At 41.9% G+C, this 18,733-nt stretch overlaps 1 long non-coding RNA gene across 1 annotated transcript in view; it reads left to right on the top strand.

The window, feature by feature from the left end:
* Positions 1–10,238, top strand: part of LOC140706694 (uncharacterized) — a 32,208-nt gene extending 21,970 nt beyond the window's left edge. Inside the window, exon 2 of the long non-coding RNA XR_012086508.2 lies at positions 2,490–10,238. This is a non-coding gene — a long non-coding RNA (uncharacterized LOC140706694). The remainder of the gene's footprint in view (positions 1–2,489) is intronic.
* Positions 10,239–18,733: the final 8,495 nt, after the last annotated feature.

Here is an 18,733-nt window from a genome sequence, read left to right as displayed (position 1 = left end):
AATATAAGTAATATGACTGACTGACTGACTGACTGACTGACTGACTGACTGACTGACTGACTGACTAACTAAGCTCCTGCTTAGTATTGGTTAATGTATAAAAATCCAATCATGTAACTATTTTTTCCAAAGAAAAAGAACATAATTTCGTAACCCCTAGATAATGTGTTTGTGTGAAAACACACACACACACACACACACACACACAGAGTCTTATTATGAAGTGGTACACAGAATATCATTATATGCTGTTTTGCTGTAGTTCAAGAATGGCATCTAGGAACCAGGGAAACAATACCTTAAGAATGCAATGTTTTTCTGTGATATGAAATGTCAGCATGAAAACATGAAGGTTATGTCCTTGTTCTGGAGCTACTTTTTGTGTTTCCAGAGTGTGAGGCTTTTATTGTGTAATGGCCTTGCCTTAAACATGGACTTTTCATTTTTTCCTTCTGTTTTTTATTTTCTTTTTCTTCTTTTTGTACACATAAAGGGGCACTTCCTGGGAACAGAGACTGGAACCAGTTCCTAAAGCCATTTAGAAATTGATTCCCAGCTTGCTGTTCATGGAAGGCACCATCTTAATGTGTTAAAAATGGAGAAAGGCGAGGAGGCAGGGTGAACATACATATACAGTTGTAATGGGCTAACATAGATTTTCCCCAATTTGTTGGTCTCCAGATATGATGGTCTCCAGTTCTCATGATCCCACAACTGGTGGTCTATTGGATTATGGCAGTCTCATGTATCCTGAGAATACCTAGTTGGAAAAGGTTGGGCTAGGATATAGAGTAACAGTGTATAAGGAACAATGTCAACCTGAACACAAAGACAATTTTTTTCTCTCCTTCCTCCATTCTCTCTCTCCCCAACCCCATTTGTTTCATATTGTCATGTGCTACTGTGCAGTGAAAATGCTTAACTGTCCCAGACATCTGCACATGCATCTTTAGGATGTAATTTCTGAGGTATGAGGAACACTGGAACAGAAATCAACCATCCCTCTGTCAATCTCTAGTCATTTAGTGCATGTTTGAATGAAACACAGATATTTCAATAGGAAGGCTACAACATGGCGTTGGTGAAGTAGCGATCAAACCTAGAAGAACAGTGGACAGATGTTTGAAGGCTGTCCCCGGTTCTAGCTCTGCTGTCACCTGTTTGAACATTGGTAACCAGCCTAGCTGGCCTCCCTCTCTGTCCCTGGTGTTGATAAATGCCAGGTCTGCCCACAACAAAACCCAACTCATCCAGACTTGATCTTGGAGGAATGGGCAGACTTGGCCTATATAACTGAGACATGGGTGGGTGCTGAGGGTGGAGCTATTCTTTCCCTCATATGCCCACCTGGGTATGCCATCCAACATGAGGGCAGACCGGGCGGGGGAGTGGCCATTTTTTATAAGGACATCTTTGAGGCTGCTAGGCTCTCTACGGTGGCAAGCCCAGGTCTAGAGGCCATCCACGTGTTTTTTGGGGCCAGGGGTGGCTTTGGGATTGTGCTGGCATACTGCGCTCCCTGTGATCCAGCACAGTCCCTGTTGCAGCTGGCGGATTTCCTCTCTGCGGCGCTGTTGAGGTCCCCCAGACTATTGGTTCTGGGGGACTTCAACATTCATGCGGAGGCTGTGGTTTCCGGTCCAGCTCAAGAGTTCCTGGAAATCATGGCTTCCTTAGACTTGACCCAACTAGTTAGTAGTCCTACCCACATGGGTGGCCACATGCTGGATCTGGTCTTCGCTGCCGAGCAGAGAGAGTGTGCTCCGATGGTGGCCGACTTGATATCAGCCCCCTTGTCATGGTCGGATCACCACCTAATTAACTGCAGCCTCACAGTGGCACTTCTCTCCCACGGGGAGCTTGGACCCATTAACGTGGTCTGCCCCTGAAGATTACTGGATCCTGTTGGATTCCAAGATATCATGTGGGGGATTCTTGCTGACTTGGTTGGTGCTCCTGTCAATGCTCTGGTGGATGGCTGGTATACTGCTGCCACCAAGGCGGTTGACATGATCACAACTAAACACCCTCTCTGTCGCCGAGCCTGGCCACCCCCTGGTTTTACCAGCAGCGGAGGGCCCCAGGCAGGGTGGTTGGGGGCCTTGACCCTGAAGGAGGGCCGGAGGGAAAGAACAAGAAGCCAGGCCTTCTCTGTGGTTGCCCCCCTGCCTGTGGAACAATCTGCCCATGGAGATATGCCTGTCACCCTCGTTGGATGGGTTTAAACGAGCATTGAAAACTTGGCTCTTCCGTCAGGCTCTCCCTGAGCATTAAGTTGCTGATATCTCTGCTTCCATTTAATCATCCTTTTTGCCATCCTTTCATCATCCTTTCTACCATCTTTATAGCTATCTGTTTTAATTTATCCTATTACTTATGGTATCTTTTGTATGTTTGTATTATTTTATTCTTATTGTGTTTTAATATTGTTTTAGTATTGCATGCAGCAGTATATAAGCAGCACACTTTGTTTGTCTTCTTGTTGTTAGCTGCCCAGAGTGACCTGGCTGCCAGATGGCATGGAGTAGAAATCTAATAAGTAAGTAAGTAAGTAAGTAAGTAAGTAAGTAAGTAAGTAAGTAAGTAAGTAAGTAAGTAAGTAAATAAATAAATAAATAAATAAATAAATAAATAAATAAATAAATAAATAAATAAATAAATAAATAAATAATATTGCCTTCTTCTACACAAACCCTTAGTGAACTTAGCATCTTTAAACAATAGCACATTGTAGTACATTATACACTGCATGGCTGCATTACACAGGTACAAACAAAAATGCAACTTCAGCTATAAAACTGTCACTGAGGTCCAACTTTCCTGCCCTAACAGATATTCATTTGTGTGAGAAGATTTATAAAAATGGGTGAAAAAATCCAAAAGGGGGAGTGAGGAAAGAGAAGTTAATCTTTAAAAAAAAATGTGAAATTGTGTATATTTGTGTTTTAGTGACCAGAGCTCACAGATGCTTAGAAAAGAAACTAATTAAAACCCTGCAACCTCTCTGCTTTGTATGGGGGTGAGGGAGAGAGAGCATTCTTTTGTGGCTGGGCTTGCCAATTTATTTGCCGAAATAATTATTATACAACACAAATATTTATGAATCATTATATAACTCATAATCTTGGTGTTTTTTTATAAAAAAAGATAGAATCATAGAAGAATGGAGTTGGAAGGGGCCTATAAGGCCATCAAGTCCAACCTCCTGCTCATTACAGGAATGCAAATCAAAGTAGATCTGACAGATGATTGTCTAAATTTACCTTGAATGCCTCCAGGGTTGGCAAGTTCACCAACTCCTGAGGCAATTGGGTTTCATTGTTGTCCTGTTCTAATAGTTAGGAAATTGTTCCTGATATTCAGCTGAAATCTGCCTTCCTATAACTTGAGCCCATTATTACATGTCCTGCATGCTGGGATGATTGAAAACAGATTCTGCCTCTCCTCTATGTGACAACCTTTAAAGTATTTGAAAAGTGCTATCATATCACCCCTCAGTCTTCTTTTCTCAAGGCTGAAGAACACTAGGTCCAGGAGCAAGCCTTGTGGTACTCTGCTTGTTACCTCCTTTTTGCAAAAGGAAGGAGCTTGGGAAGCAGCCAACCTGGAGATCTGAACCAAGCAAGGTAAGAGGAGCCCTTGCCAGATGATCACTTTAGCCAAATAGTCTGTGGGGTTTGTCAAGTAATGAATGCCAGGATCGTAGAATCATAGAAAAGTGAAGTTGGAAGGGGCCTACAAGGCCATCAAGTCCAACCCCCTGCTCAATGCAGAAATACAATCAAAGCATATCTGCCAGGTGATTATCTAAGTTTTTCTTGAATGCACCCAGTGTTGGAGCACTCACCAACTCACTAACTGGTTCCATTGTTGTAATTGTGGCTATTGGGCTTCAGGGAAACCTTTCTGTCCAGTCTGTTTCATTTTATTTTTCTGTCTGTAATACTGAACTAGTGCCATTCCAGTTTGAAATAAATAAAATATTTTAAAAATATTAAAAATACCACATCAGTGGTGGTGAGTGGTTGTGAGAGGCAGCCAATGCAAGGGTGAACAGACACAGCACAAAGTCTCAAATGCAGCAACTTAAAAAGCCCATTTTGGCCCCTTGACCAAAACGCAACACGGCTTAATAAAATATTAAAGGTTGTCCCCAGATGATACACACACTTGCAAAGACCAAATGACTACCGCGTGACTTTAAAACAATTTCAAAAACCCTAACCCCTTTCCTGATTCATTTTCACAGTGTAACTGTGCCCTAAATGTAATTCTCCCCCTGCCCCCCACTTGTCATTGGCCAGTGTTCTTGTATTCATGGGAACCTGCTTGTGTGCAAATTGCACAGAATTACAACAGCTTGTCAATAAAAACTATGCCCTGTTGCATGACTATATATATGAAAAAGTCAGATGTTCACATGAGTTGTCTAAAACCTGCCCTGGCTATGCTTTGCCTCCCAATGGAAAAATAGACTAACTGGGTACAGAGATATTTTGCATCTAACCAAATCGCAGAAGCCTCATTGGGAGGAAAGGTGCTCTTTTTCTCATCCTTGTGAGAAATCTCACGGGGCTGATTTCTCAACACGACATCTTGATGGGAAGAACAAGTAATTTGGCAAGAATTCTTCATGTCCCTGCTGAAAAAACAATCATTCTGTTTGGCTGCTGAAGCCCTGACTTAACAGAGACTGTGTACCAGTTATAGATTTTTAAGAAATTTGAAACCAGGGACACAGCCATAGTTGCCAGGCAACACATATGTGCATTGAGTTTTGAGTTCTATTGCGGTCTTTGATAAAACAAGGTTTGTGGAGATTTGGTTATGGTTTAGGATCTGGTGGGTTATGCCCCCCCCAACAGAAGGTGCTCCTGTCCATCACCATGCCTCCTTTTTGACTGCTTGAATTGGACCTGAAATGCCCCCCCTCCCTGCTGCTACCACTTGAGGCAACATTTTGAAATGCTCCAGTGCCAAGTCAAAAAGCACTACTGGGAAATCACTGTATCATCCTTTAGTCTTTGGCCACATCAGATATCAAAGAGTCCAAAATCAGATTAGACCTCTTTATACTTGGCTCAGGATCTGCTTCAAGAACCCTACAGGCCATCCTGAACCTCAGTCTGTCAGAAAGGCCAGGACCAAAGCTCAGAATGTCCAATGCTGAGAGGCTAATATTGTTTCTCACACTTGTAATGTAGTATTGTGGTGTGAAAATGTTTGTGGGAAGCAATTGATACTTGTCTTGTGCTTAAGTATCTAATGCACTGCACTTTTGCTTTTCCTGAAACGTATATAATGTTTGTGCGTGTGCGTGTGAGTGTTTTAAACAGTTCGTGGATTTCACTTTAACTTCTGTTTTCAGTGCCATATTCAGTTACCAATCAGAGGAATTCCCTTACCATCAGAGAGAAAGTTGCACTCAGCCTTGGGACATTCACTTTTCGAAAGGGCCTCAGGGCAGCTCCATGGGGTGCTTTTCTTTGCATGGTGCCCAAACCTCAGAGAGAGCGAGCAAGGGGGTATGCTGCCTGATAAGGGGGAGGGTGAGAATGGATATAAGGAAAAACCTGGCAAAGAGAAGGGTAGAGGAAGAAAAGACTAGCAAAATCAGAGAGGAAAAGGAAATGGAAAGAAAAACAAAACCTTGGTGGGGCAGGGATGATGGGATTCCCCAGCTTTGTGAAGCAGGGTATTTTGCTCATTTTAATTAATGGAACCTATGTAGGATGTTGTGCAAAATTCAACCATCGGTAACAACAACAATAATCTTAGAACTGCAGAGCTAGAAGGGACTCTATGGATCATGGAGTGCAGTCATCTGACAAGGAGGCAGAGTGGAGAATCAAGCTCTCAGCCTCTCTACCTAGACTGCTGAGCTAAGGACACTTTTCAAACCACAAGCCAAGATGATTTTGTGAATATACAACATGCATGCTCTACTATTCCTGAATGCAAAGTTTCGAGGTCCAAAGATAAATGAAAAAACTGAGCCTTTCTTGAAAGCTACAATCTTGTTCCTATTAATCTGAATGTATTTAATTTACCTTCCTCTCTTTTTCCAAGTCTGTGATTGATATTATCTTGGTCTACTAGGATATCTTTTGTGTGCTGTTCTTCTGTGTTTGCATGGAACATTTCTTCTCCTCAGCCATTTTGTGGCATGGACAGAAAATATTATAGTGCTGACTGGACAGGTTCTTTTAACTTTAATTTTTTCACTTCATTTCTACTGAGTCAGAAAGTTTGTTCAGTTTCTTTTCCTATGCAGAGTATTTGTGCAGCAATGCTTGTTAGCCTGTTTTGATATTTTGTAAACACTAGTTTATAACTATAAGTGCATTAGTCATACATTAAACAATAAAACACCCTCTGGTCAGTTAAAAATAAAACAAACTGTTGGCAAACTGGACATTAACAGATGTAGATAACATTTAAATTGCAATATGACAAACCATTCTGAATTACAATTGAACCATCTCCAGTATCTGTAGAGATACTCGGCTGGATCCAGCTTCATTTAGTTGTACATTGTTGTTGTTTAGTTGTTAAGTTGTGTCCGACTATTTGTGACCCCATGGACCAGAGCATGCCGGGCCCTCCTGTCTTCCACTGCCTCCCGGAGTTTGGTCAAATTCATCTTGGTAGTTGTACATAGGTCCCATTAAAATCAATGCAAAATTTTCCCCCTATAATGGAAGACACAGACTTGAATCTGCAGGATCTTAGAAGGGCTGTTGGGGCCAGGTAATTTTGGAGGTCCTCGTTGATAGGGTTGCCATAAGTTGGGAGTGTTATGATGGGACACATAAAAATAACAAATGTTACTAGCATGTGGATGAGTAGATACAACAAAGAGTCTTGGGATACATCAGGCACATACAAGTTTAATTTGACAGAAGCTTTTCTGGACTGTAGCTTACTTTTTCAGATGTACGGAATTAAGCCTCAGTATGCTAAAGTAGGGAGTCAAGAGATAAAAGGAACAACAGGTAAGTGTGGCCTTGGAGTTCAAAACAAAGCAGGGCAAATGCTAATAGAGTTTTGTCAAGAGAGCAAACTGGTCATCGCAAACACTCTTTTCCAACAACACGAGAGGCGACTCTACACATGGACATCACCAAATGGGCAATACCGAAATCAGATTGATTATATTCTCTGCAGCCAAAGATGGAGAAGCTCTATACAGTCAGCAAGCACAAGACCTGGAGCTGATTGTGGCTCTGATCATCAGCTTCTTATAGCAAAACTCAAGGTTAAACTGAAAATGTAGGAAAAACCACTGGGCTAGTCAGGTACAATCTAAACCAAATCCCTTATGAATATACAGTGGAACTGAAGAACAGATTTAAGGAACTAGATTTGGTGGACCGAGTGCCTGAAGAACTACGGATGGAGGCCCGTAACATTGTCTAGGAGGCAGCAACAAAAGCCATACCAAAGAAAAGGAAATGCAAGAAAGAAAAGTGGCTGTCCAATGAGGCCTTACAAATAGCAGAGAAGAGAAGGGAAACAAAATGCAAGGGAGATAGGGAAAATTACAGAAAAAAGAATATCAAGGAGAGACGAGAGGGCCTTCTTAAATGAACAGTGCAAAGATATAGAAGAAAATAATAGAAAGGGAAAAACCAGAGATCTGTTCAAGAAAATTGGAGACATTAAAAAAACGTTTTGTGCAAAGATGGACATGATAAAGAATAAAAATGGTAGGGACCTTACAGAAGCACCTCAAGAAGAGGTGGCAAGAATACACAGAGGAATTCTACCAGAAAGATCTGGATGTCCCGGACAACCCAGATAGTGTGGTTGCTAATGTTGAGCCAGACATCCTGGAGAGCAAAGTCAAGTGGGCCTTAGAAAGCATTGCTAACAACAAGGCCAGTGGAGGTGATGGCATTCCAGTCAAACTATTTAAAATCTTAAAAGATGATGCTGTTAAGGTGCTACACTCAATATGCCAGCAAGTTTGGAAAACTCAGCAGTGGCCAGAGGATTGGAAAAGATCAATCTACATCCCAATCCTAAAGAAGGGCATTGCCAAAGAATGTTCCAACTACCGCACAATTGTACTCATTTGACACGTTAGCAAGGTTATGCTCAAAATACTTCAAGGCGGGCTTCAGCAGTATGTTAACTGAGAACTCCCAGAAGTACAAGCTGGATTTTAAAGGGGCAGAGGAACAAAAGACCAAATTGCTAAGATGCGCAGGATTATGGAGAAAGCCAGAGAGTTCCAGAAAAACATCTACTTCTGCTTCATTGACTGCACAAAAGCCTTTGACTGTGTGGACCACAGCAAACTATGGCAAATTCTTAAAGAAATGGGAGTGCCTGACCACCTTATCCATCTCCTGAGAAATCTATACGTGGGACAGGAAGCAACAGAACTGGATATGGAACAACTGATTGGTTCAAAATTGGGAAAGGAGTGCGACAGGGCTATGTATTGTCTCCCTGCTTATTTAACTTATATGCCGAATACATCATGCGAAAGGCTGGACTGGAGGAATCCCAAACTGGAATTAAGATTGCTGGAAGAAATATCAACAACCTCTGATATGCAGATGATACCACTCTGATGGCAGAAAGTGAGGACGAATTAAAGAACCTCTTAATGAGGGTGAAAGAGGAGAGCGCAAAAAATGGTCTGAAGCCCAACATCAAAAAAACTAAGATCATGGCCACTGGCCTCATCACCTCCTGGCAAATAGAAGATATGGAGGCAGTGACAGATTTTACCTTCTTGGGCTCCATGATCACTGCAGATGGTCACAGCAGCCACAAAATTAAACTATGCCTGCTTCTTGGGAAGAAAGCGATGACAAACCTAGATAGCATCTTAAAAAGCAGAGACATCACTTTACCCACAAAGGTCCACATAGTCAAAGCTATGGTTTTTCCAGCAGTGATGTATGGAAGTGAGAGCTGTACCACAAATAAAGCTGACCACTAAAGAATTGATGCTTTTGAATTGTGGTGCTGGAGGAGATTCTTGAGAGTCCCCTGGACTGCAAGGAGAACAAACCTATCCATCTTGCAGGAAATCAAACCTGAGTGCTCACTGGAAGGACAGATCCTGAAGCTGAGGCTCCAATACTTTGGCCATCTCATGAGAAGAGAAGACTCCCTGGAAAAGACCCTGATGTTGGGAAACTGTGAAGACAAGAGGAGAAGGAGAAGGGTACGACAGAGGACGAGATGGTTGGACAGTGTCATCGAAGCAACCAACATGAATTTGACCAAGCTATGGGATACTGTGGAAGACAGGAGGGCCTGGCGTGCTCTGGTCCATGGGGTCACGAAGAGTCGGACACGACTAAATGACTAAACAACAACATGCAAACATTTATAGAAGCATCTATTAGTCTGCCTAATGAGGATTTATTGTGTTGTGTGAAATCACATTGGAACTGACTGATAGTGATCCTAAGAGGGATATTTAAGATTTTACCAGTTCCCCAGTGACTTTACAGGGGTAAGTGGGGCTTCAAGCCCATGCCTTCTGAATCCATGTCTGTCTCTCTATCCACTACACCACACTGGGTACCCCACTGGGGATAGATTCGTGAAAAAGATCATCAATATCCAAGATATATTCATTGAGAGAAATTAAATTAAAGGAAAAAGAACATATTTCAGGATACTATTTACTCAGGGGTGACTCTGAGCCACAAGGTTGTAGTAAGCCTTTCTCCTTCATTGGGGTTTTAGTACACAAAGTGCAAACTCTCCAGTCCCCATCAGATGAGAAAAATTATATTTGACTTCCCTCGGGAGTTGTATGGAAATGCATAGACCTCCTGGGTGAAAAATCAGAAGCCTGTGTTTGTCACAGCTGGCATTTATCCCAGTAAAGGGTTAACTCTAAAATGAAACCAAACAGCCTTTGACAATCAAATAAAAATTCATCTGAGTATCAAGCTGTAAGTCTTTTCATGGTTGCAATAATTCCAGGCAACATCATCTTGTCTGTTTCTACAAGCTTTATGTATCTATTTTGCTTCTAAGCTCCATATGTACAAAATACTTGAAAGTTGTAAAATCCAAAAGTCTTACAGCAATGAAGAAATCTTTTGGCACAGATACTGTACATAAAAATTATTTCTTGCAGCTTGTGAAAAATTACAGGATGTGATTTTCCTTCCAGTCTTACAACTATGACAGGTTGCAGGCATTCAGATGCAACCCTTAAGTTGTAGCCAGAATAAAAACATTGTTTGAATCCAAAAATAAAACAGTTTAATAGACTAAAAGGGCACATTAAAACAGAAAAAAAATCTTCAAGACACACCATTTAAAAATAAAAGGTATTAAACTTTATCATTAGTCTTAATTCATATTAAAAATACCAAAGATGTTAAAAGTAGCATACATTCAATTTCACATTTATGGTGGAAAATTTACAATGATTGTTCTTTGATGTCTGTTGCTCAAAGCAGCATGGATTTGTCATGATGTGTTGGATGTCTTGTTTGCATTCATCTTAGCCTCACACATATCTCTTCAAATAGTTTTCCTTTTCTCCTAACTTATCTGCAGGTTTGGCACTTTCTAAAATCCTAGAATTCCAGCAAGATTTTTTGAATATAAAATTCTATTATACCTGCAGTCTTTGTGACTCTAGGCATCTGAAAACTTCATATCTAGCTAACTTCCTTTATTATGGTTTTCATATTGCTTTGACTATTAGTTTCAAATCTTGCAACCTGCAAGAGCCTGTATTCAACAAGGTACAGAATTCTGAACCATTGCTAAATAATTATTACACCAGAAGTGTATACTATGATGGTTGTTGTGGGTTTTTCGGGCTCTTTGGCCGTGTTCTGAAGGTTGTTCTTCCTAACGTTTCGCCAGTCTCTGTGGCCGGCATCTTCAGAGGACAGAGACTAGCGAAACGTCAGGAAGAACAACCTTCAGAACACAGCCAAAGAGCCCGAAAAACCCACAACAACCAAGATAAGGGAACATTATAAATTACTTTCAGTGTGGGTGAGGATTTCATCTAGTCTCTCATAGAGCTAATTTTTTGCAGTGGAAAATTTGTCTGTGCATGTGTGTGTATTTATATGCATGCGTGTGTGTGCCTGTAAGTCACTTTACTGTGAAGAGATGTGGGAATTTGCTGAAGTTTCCTTTTAGTTCCTGAATGCTCAGAGAGTTTTATAAGCAGTTAACAGCAAAGGAAAGCAAATGTAGGGTGTGCATTGCAAGAAGAAAGCTTATTTAATGTCCATACAGCAGGATGAGACCATTTAGGATCCCTCAGTCCCAAACTGAACTAGATATATGCATAGGTAAACATTTTAAAACAGTGGCATTCAAAGTGTTGTAGATAGGAATCCTGAGGTTCACCGACTGACCATATGCATCTTTGATTCTTTAGACAAAACCTAGCTATAATCTTAACAGATCTGTTCTTTGCTACTGGGGTAGGTTTTTTGGTTCCATCCAATATAATGAATCTTGACTAAAAAATGAAATGAAATGAATGAAGAAAGTCCTATGTTGTAATCAGTAATAAACTGATTTTCAGTAAGCTGACCCCATTTGAAGAGAAGATTAGTGTTCTCAGTGCCCTTCCACTGAGTATAGCATGTACAAGTTTTATAAATTTGAACTATACCACACTCTGTTGTTATCTACACCCTAGTCTGCCTCAGCCACTAACCCTAATCCTAACCCTATCCTCAATACAAAGAAATTACAATGGCGTAGACAGAGTTCTGGAATTCATTAAAAACAAGTTTTTGCCCTTAAAAATCATTTTGGAGAAACAAGGCTTTTGTAAGATGCAGAGAGAGAGAGAGAGAGAGAGAGAGAGAGAGAGAGAGAGAGAGAGAGAGAGAATCCTTTGCAAACATTAAAGATCTAAACTGATGGATTCCCAGTGCAGTGTAGTGGATAGAGTAACAGACTACGACTCTGGAGAAGAGGATATGAATCTCCACTCGGTCATGGAAATTCACTGGGGAATTAGTGAAACCACTCTTTAAGTATCTCACTTACCTTGAAAGCCCTATTACAGTCACTATAAATCTGTTCTGTCCACGAATAAGGGTGTGAGTTCATTCGGGAATTTTTTTAAAGACAGCCCAGTGGCAGTCGAAAAAACACCTAACAACTCGGCTGCCTCATGACCCCACAGCCTTTCCCCCCTTCCAACTGCCTCATTGCCTCCCTACCTTTTCCTGCCTTTTCCTCCTCGTCCTCCACTGCCACTGTCATCTTGAGAGCCCTGCCACAGGATGGTGGCCTTTGAGCATGTCAGCTGGTAGGTGGGCACATGCGCAGATGGCCCCTGGCTGGCTTTTTTTTTTAAAAAAATTTAATTATATATTTTTGTTAGCTGGCCTGTCAGCTGGCCGGGGCCATCCGGCCATGTCTCCACCTCTCATCTGGGAGACGAGGACATTTACACATGGCCCTCAGCCGGCTGACAGGCTGGCTAACGAAAAAAGACATTGTTAAGCAAAACAAAAGAGAGTCTTTACTTGTGTGATAAGATCTACTGATGATATTGGCATACTGTTTGCAAAAAGGATGAAAACAACATCCAGAGACACCAGTTTGATCATTTAGAACAGGGGTTGTGGGCTTGCTGGAACTGGGCCACGGATACAGATCTCTGCACCCCCACATGCCCACGCGGTGTGTGTGTCATGCTCATGCGGAGGGCATGTCGCACCCACTGTGAGCGCAACACCCCCACTGCAAGCATGGCACACATACCCTGTGAGCATGACACGCCCACCATGCTCACGTGGGGGTACCCCTACCCCCGTGCATGGAGCTCACTCCCCCCCAGCCGGTCCACTTCCCCAAAACTGTTGGGGGCCGCTGATTTAGAAGAAGGTGTACAAATGAATTCTCCAGTATATGTGGTTCAATATATAATTGGATGGGAGGGAAGGTAACTGATTCAAGTTTTGCCGTGCCTGAGAATAGATGATACGGGTAGGGAAATATTTACACATGGTGAGAATGTGTGAGACTGAGGCTACCTGGTGGCAGGGTAGAGCGAAGTCAGAAAGGGTGGGGTAGAGGCAAAAGTGGGTGGATTCCTCCCTTTTCTCTTTCTGTCACCTCCTTGACTCTCTCTCTCTCTCTCTCTCTCTCTCTCTCAGCCTCTTCTTCTCATTACTGAGTAGACTGTTAGAACGGGAATGGATCAGTCTTGTTGGAAGTGTGACCTATTCACTTCCAGGGGGCTTGTGAAATTAAGCAAAGTGGCTTACCCCTGGACGAACTGATCCAGTGCTTAAACTAGAAGAGCCAACAGTTTGAGGCAATATACTGGATAAATTTGTTTTCATGTGAAGGAAGGAGAAAGATTGTCCATTGGAACAAAAATAGATGCTCACTACAGGATGGTTTGAAGGCACAAACAAATACTGGGGTAAAGAAGTTCAAGATCACATTCATGTTTCTGTTTAGGAGTACCATTTTGGTATGCAACACAGTATTGGAATGTGGAGTGATCTTATTCAGAATTATTGTTAGTCCTCTATATGTACATTAGACTGCCTCTGCTCACATGACCCAGAGATGCGCTGGTGGCAGTTTTGCATGCCAGTCTCAAGGGAGTGATGCTAGCCTTGTAATTCCCTCTCCACAGTTGTTATTGAAAGTCTGCAGAGGGATCTGATTCCCTATGAAATGTAGCAAAACATGCCCAACAGGCCTGTCCAGCATTCTGGATTTGCAGGCATTTATGGCTAAGAGGTTGGCATGGAATGGGATCTCTGAAGAGAGGAAGTCTGAACGATGCTAGATAAGACATTTGTTTCAAGGACAAGAGGTCTATTTTAAATGTTTATGTAAGGGAGGTGTGTGTAAAAGGAGATGGATAACCATAGATTTTGTTAAGTTTTCAAACTTTCTGAAAAAGTAATGCATTTTAAATAAGAAAATAATTGCATTATTTCTAAGAGACCATGGATAATATATGTAATTGTGGATTCTGTAAACCTTAAATTACAGTTGCATATTTAAATATCCATGGCAACCTCTGTAACACTGGTTTTATGCAGTTAATCTGATTTCCCATAGCTGCATAGTTGTGTGTAGAAATACACTTTCAGGCAAAGAAACATTATTTGTATGCAAATACTGTGATTATAGATTGTTAGATAGGAAAATGAGAGGCAGGCTCATAAACGGAACTCAACTTTTGCTGGACTTTATGGACATCTTGGTCTGCTTGCCAAGATCTGCTGCCATCTGATGCGTCACCAGAACCACTCTTGTAAGTATTTTTATTATTTATTTATTTAAAATATTTTTACCTTGCCTTTCTCCTAAAAAAGAATCCAACTAACTTGTGAAATTAAAAACAAAATATTAGAAGGTAAGAAGAGCAAATTATTCAAATATTAAAGAAAAGTTAACAAAATTATATTAATCTTAGGTAAAAGCATTACTAAAAGATTTAGTGAAACATTCATTACGTTTTTGCATTACCAAACATACCCATGATATGGCATAAGCATTTCACATTGTTTGCTTGCATTGTAATGCAGTTTTGTTGCTTAGCACAATTTGTATACCAGGTGTTGACAGGAATGGTTCTTTTCTCATCTCCAGCAAATATTCAGAATCTTAAAAATGACTCAACATAAACTACAGGGGACAAAAATAATATTGTGGAAAGAAAGCAAAAGTCAAAGGGGCAGAAGAAGTCAAAACCTGTCAGAGGGTTGGAAAGAAGTAACCATCAAGGCCAGGATCTCAGAGTGTTAGAGTAGTGCTGTGTTTAGTCTGAAAAATCAGACAGATAAGTTGTTTGGAGACTGACTGTCAAAGAGACTTAAAGGTAGACAGGAAATGTCCCAAACCCATTTTGAGCAGTGACAGAAAAATGACCTTCATTCATTTATCATCTTTAAGGTGTCCAGCTACAAAACACGAACAAATTCCAAAGAGACAGCAAAAGAGACAGCTGCCATATCAAAATGGAGTAACCATAACATTTCATCTGGCTTCACACGGCATTTTGCAAACTTCTTTCAAAATGGTGCCCTTTTGATTTTCTCTTCTAAAAAAATCAAAGGCTGCTAGGGAGGTGTGGAGGTGGTGATGGACTGTGATCTTCCTTAATGACATCTTTACCAGATTATAGGTACTGTTAGGTGGGTGGGTGGGGTTTGTAGTTCCCTGAAAAAAACAGATCTCCTAGGAAGTATGTCTGTCAATTCAACAGAAGAACACTCTGAGACACAGAAAGGCAGGTGTGAAGGCTAGAGAAAAATGGAAAAGGGAATGGATAAATGCAGCTTTATTTGGCAAAATCAAAATTAGTATTTAAAAATGAGGCATGTGTTTCTTTTAAAAATTAGCAATGAAGCAAAAATCATTGGTTTCATTTGTTTTATAAAGAAGGACCACAACTTTGGAGGGTTTGGGGCAATATTCTACCACCTTGGGCCCTACTATGCCCCCAAAGTTTCCAGCATTCTACTTCCTTTCCTCCCTCTTTTTGTTTGGGAGGTTTCAAGGATCCAGAACACATATGGTTGCTCCTGGAGCCTTCTGAGAGCAGACAATAACATCTCCCTCAATTTGTTTTTTTTTTTTTCAACTGGGGTCATGGAATTGTGGTGTGCTCGAAAAGACTACTCTCCCCAAAAGGCTTGGGTGGGTTGAACGTAGCCTAAGGCTGCAGTGTGCCCACCCTGTTACAGATAAATGAACCTCTCACTTTATTCATACTCAGAAGGAACTGAGCTTGTGGTGATCAATCAAACAAGAGAGCCTGGAGTTGCGGAGGACAACTCAATGATATGAAATGTGAACAGTGTTCCATGGTTGGAAAGACAAGTACAGTGGTGCCTCGCTTAACGATTGCCTCACTTAATGAGGAAATCACTTGACGATTAGGTTTTTGCGATCGCAAAAGTGATCTCAAAACGATGTTTTAAATGGGCTTTTTTTTGCTTCCCGGCGATCGGTTCCCTGCTTCGGGAACCGATTTTCACATTACGACGATCTAAAAACAGCTGGTCGTCGGATTTCAAAATGGCCACCGGGTGTACAAAATGGCCCCCAGCTGTTTTCTAGGATGGATTCCTCGCTTTACAGGCAGCGAAAATGGCTGCCCCTAATGGAGGATCTTCGCTGGACGGTGAGTTTTCAGCCCATTGGAACACATTGAAGGGTTTTCAATGTGTTTCAATGGGCTTTTTTATTTCGCTTAACAAGGATTTCGTTCTACAGCGATTTTGCTGGAATGGATTATCCCCGTTAAGCGAGGCACCACTATAGAAGCTCCTAGGCTTTTGCTCTTGTTACTGCTTAGTTGGGCACTTAGAAAGGCAGTAATGACAATGAGGAAGAGGAGCTCTAGGGTTCAGAGAGTTGACAGTGGACCATTACTTGATGAGGTGTAAGCCTTGACAAGTGCCCTGCAATGCCAACTCTGTAACATAGTCCCCTGTCCCCAGAAAGCAGGCAAAAGTTCCACCATCTCTTTACCAACATCACCTAGTACTGAGACATACTGCTAGAACTGTATCTAAAGCAGGGTGGCTGGGGCTTTGGCTCACGGCACCCACATTTAGAAGGTGAAAAAAAATCTTCTGCTGGGGGGGGTGCAGTATATATTAGAGAGGGGAACGAATATAAAAACAAACTGTGATTTTTGATGAATATTGTAGATTTGTCATGTATTCTTCGATTTATATTTGTCAATTTTGAAGAATACAAAGTGACAAATATTTTCTCAGTTTTATTCATCAGTTTGTCGATTCATCAATATTCATCATATTTGTTACCCCCCTTTTTGGGCCTCTCTTTGCCATCTCTGAGCTTCCTGGTGCCAATCACAAGTTCTGGCTGGTCAGGCGATTCTGGATTGGCATGTCAGGCAGCCAGTAGCACTGCTGAAAGGGCTGTGGGTGTGTGGGTGGGTGTACCTTTTTCAGAGGCTTTATAAGCCATTTCTCTGCAGCCATTCCCCACTTCTGTTCTGATTCTCTTGAGAGTGAGAACAGTTGCTTGCTATTTGCTAGCTGTGGCTGCGTTTCCACTTTTGTGGCAGCAAAGCAAACACTTATTTTTCTTATTCCTTTCTTATTTCATTCATTTCATTATTATTTGAACTTTCCTGGGAATTTGGGGAGGGATTTCTTTAGCAGATTTCAGTTAGGCTACTTCTTTTTGGAGGCTTGTGTTCAGGAAGGGTGGATGGGTGGGGATTCTGTGTGTGACAGTGGAATCACTTTCCTCAAAATTTATTTTCTGAGTGGTAGTGTTTGGTGATTCTTCTGAGTGTGTGTGTGTGCTTCTCCAGTCCACGTGCTTGAGAAAGCACATTTAATTTAAAGTAAATTTATTCTAATTTTGTTTAGTGGATGTGGGAGACTTAGTTGGCAGGGCTTTGTTTAGGCTGGTGGTTAGTTTAAACTTAGTTATTTTTTTGAGGTTTGTATTAAGGCAGGTTGGTTGATTTCACCGGGGGGGGGGAGTAGAAGAGATTTTGTGTGTGAGTGTGGAATCCATATTCCCAAAATTTATTTCCTGAGTGGTTAAGTGTCTTCTGAGTCTTTCTCCAGCCAAAGCACCTTCAATTAATTAAAATAAATCAGTTCTTTAGAAATTATGTCATTTTCTTTAGTGGGAGACTGGGGAGGGCTTTGTTTAGGCAGGTCACATTTTAGTTAAACAATGAGTTCTTTTTAGAGGGTTGCGTTCAGGCAGGGTGGGAAACCTGGGGGAATCTTTCCTAGGAGCATCCTGCTTGTGGCTATATAACTTAGAGGTCCGGAACCCAAACTTCACCAGACCTGCCAGACAGTCTGAGGAAGCTTCCCTGGATCCATTTCAGTCCAGCTTCAGGCAGCGCCATGGTATGGAAACGGCACTGGTCGCCCTGCTAGATGACCTATTGAGGGAGGCCAACAGGGGCAAAATGTCCTTGTTGGTTCTCCTTGACATCTCAGCCGCCTTTGATAGTGTCAACCACGGTATCCTCCTGGGGAGGCTCTCTGAGCTGCTAATCAGTGGTCTGGCTCTTGCCTGGCTCTGGTCCTTTTTGGAGGACCATTCTCAGGGAGTCCAGCTTGGGGAAAATGTATCAGCCCTGTGGCTCCTCAATTGTGGGGTTCCGCAGGGCTTGATCATCTCTCCAATGCTGTTTAATATCTACATGAGGCTGCTGGGTGGGGTTATCCAGAGGTGTGGTGCCTCATGTCATCACTACGCTGATGACATTCAGCTCAACATCTCCTTTTTTCCATCAGCAGTGGATGCTGTTATTTCCCTTGAGCGCTGCCTGGGGGCTGTTCTGCAATGGATGCAGGAGAATGGACTGAAGAGGAACCCGGATAAGACAGAGATTTTGAGGGTGGGTGCCCCTCCTAACCAGTGGTTTGGTAAGCTCCCTCTCATTTGGGGGAGTGACTCTCACCACAAAGAGTGTGGTCCACAGCTTGGGGTCCATCTTGACCCAGCGCTTGCCATGGAACCCCAGGTAACGTCTGTGGTCCGCACCGCCCATTTACACCTTCAGCAGATTGCCGACCTGCATTCCTATCTTGAAGTTGGGGTGCTCACCACACTTGTCCATGCTCTCGTAGTCTCGAGATTAGATTACTGCAATGCACTCTACATGGGGCTTCCCTTGAGATTGATGGAGAAACTTAAAATGGTCCAGAACACTGTGGTTGGATTATTAACGGGGGTGAAAAAAATATTTTCCCCACTCTGGCCACCTTGCACTGGTTACCCGTTAGAT

The sequence above is a fragment of the Pogona vitticeps genome, chromosome 4 (assembly GCF_051106095.1).
Source record: "Pogona vitticeps strain Pit_001003342236 chromosome 4, PviZW2.1, whole genome shotgun sequence".
In the NCBI taxonomy this organism is placed as follows: Eukaryota; Metazoa; Chordata; class Lepidosauria; order Squamata; family Agamidae; genus Pogona; species Pogona vitticeps.
Note: the sequence above shows the minus strand (reverse complement) of the source record. Positions and strands in the feature narration are given on the sequence as shown.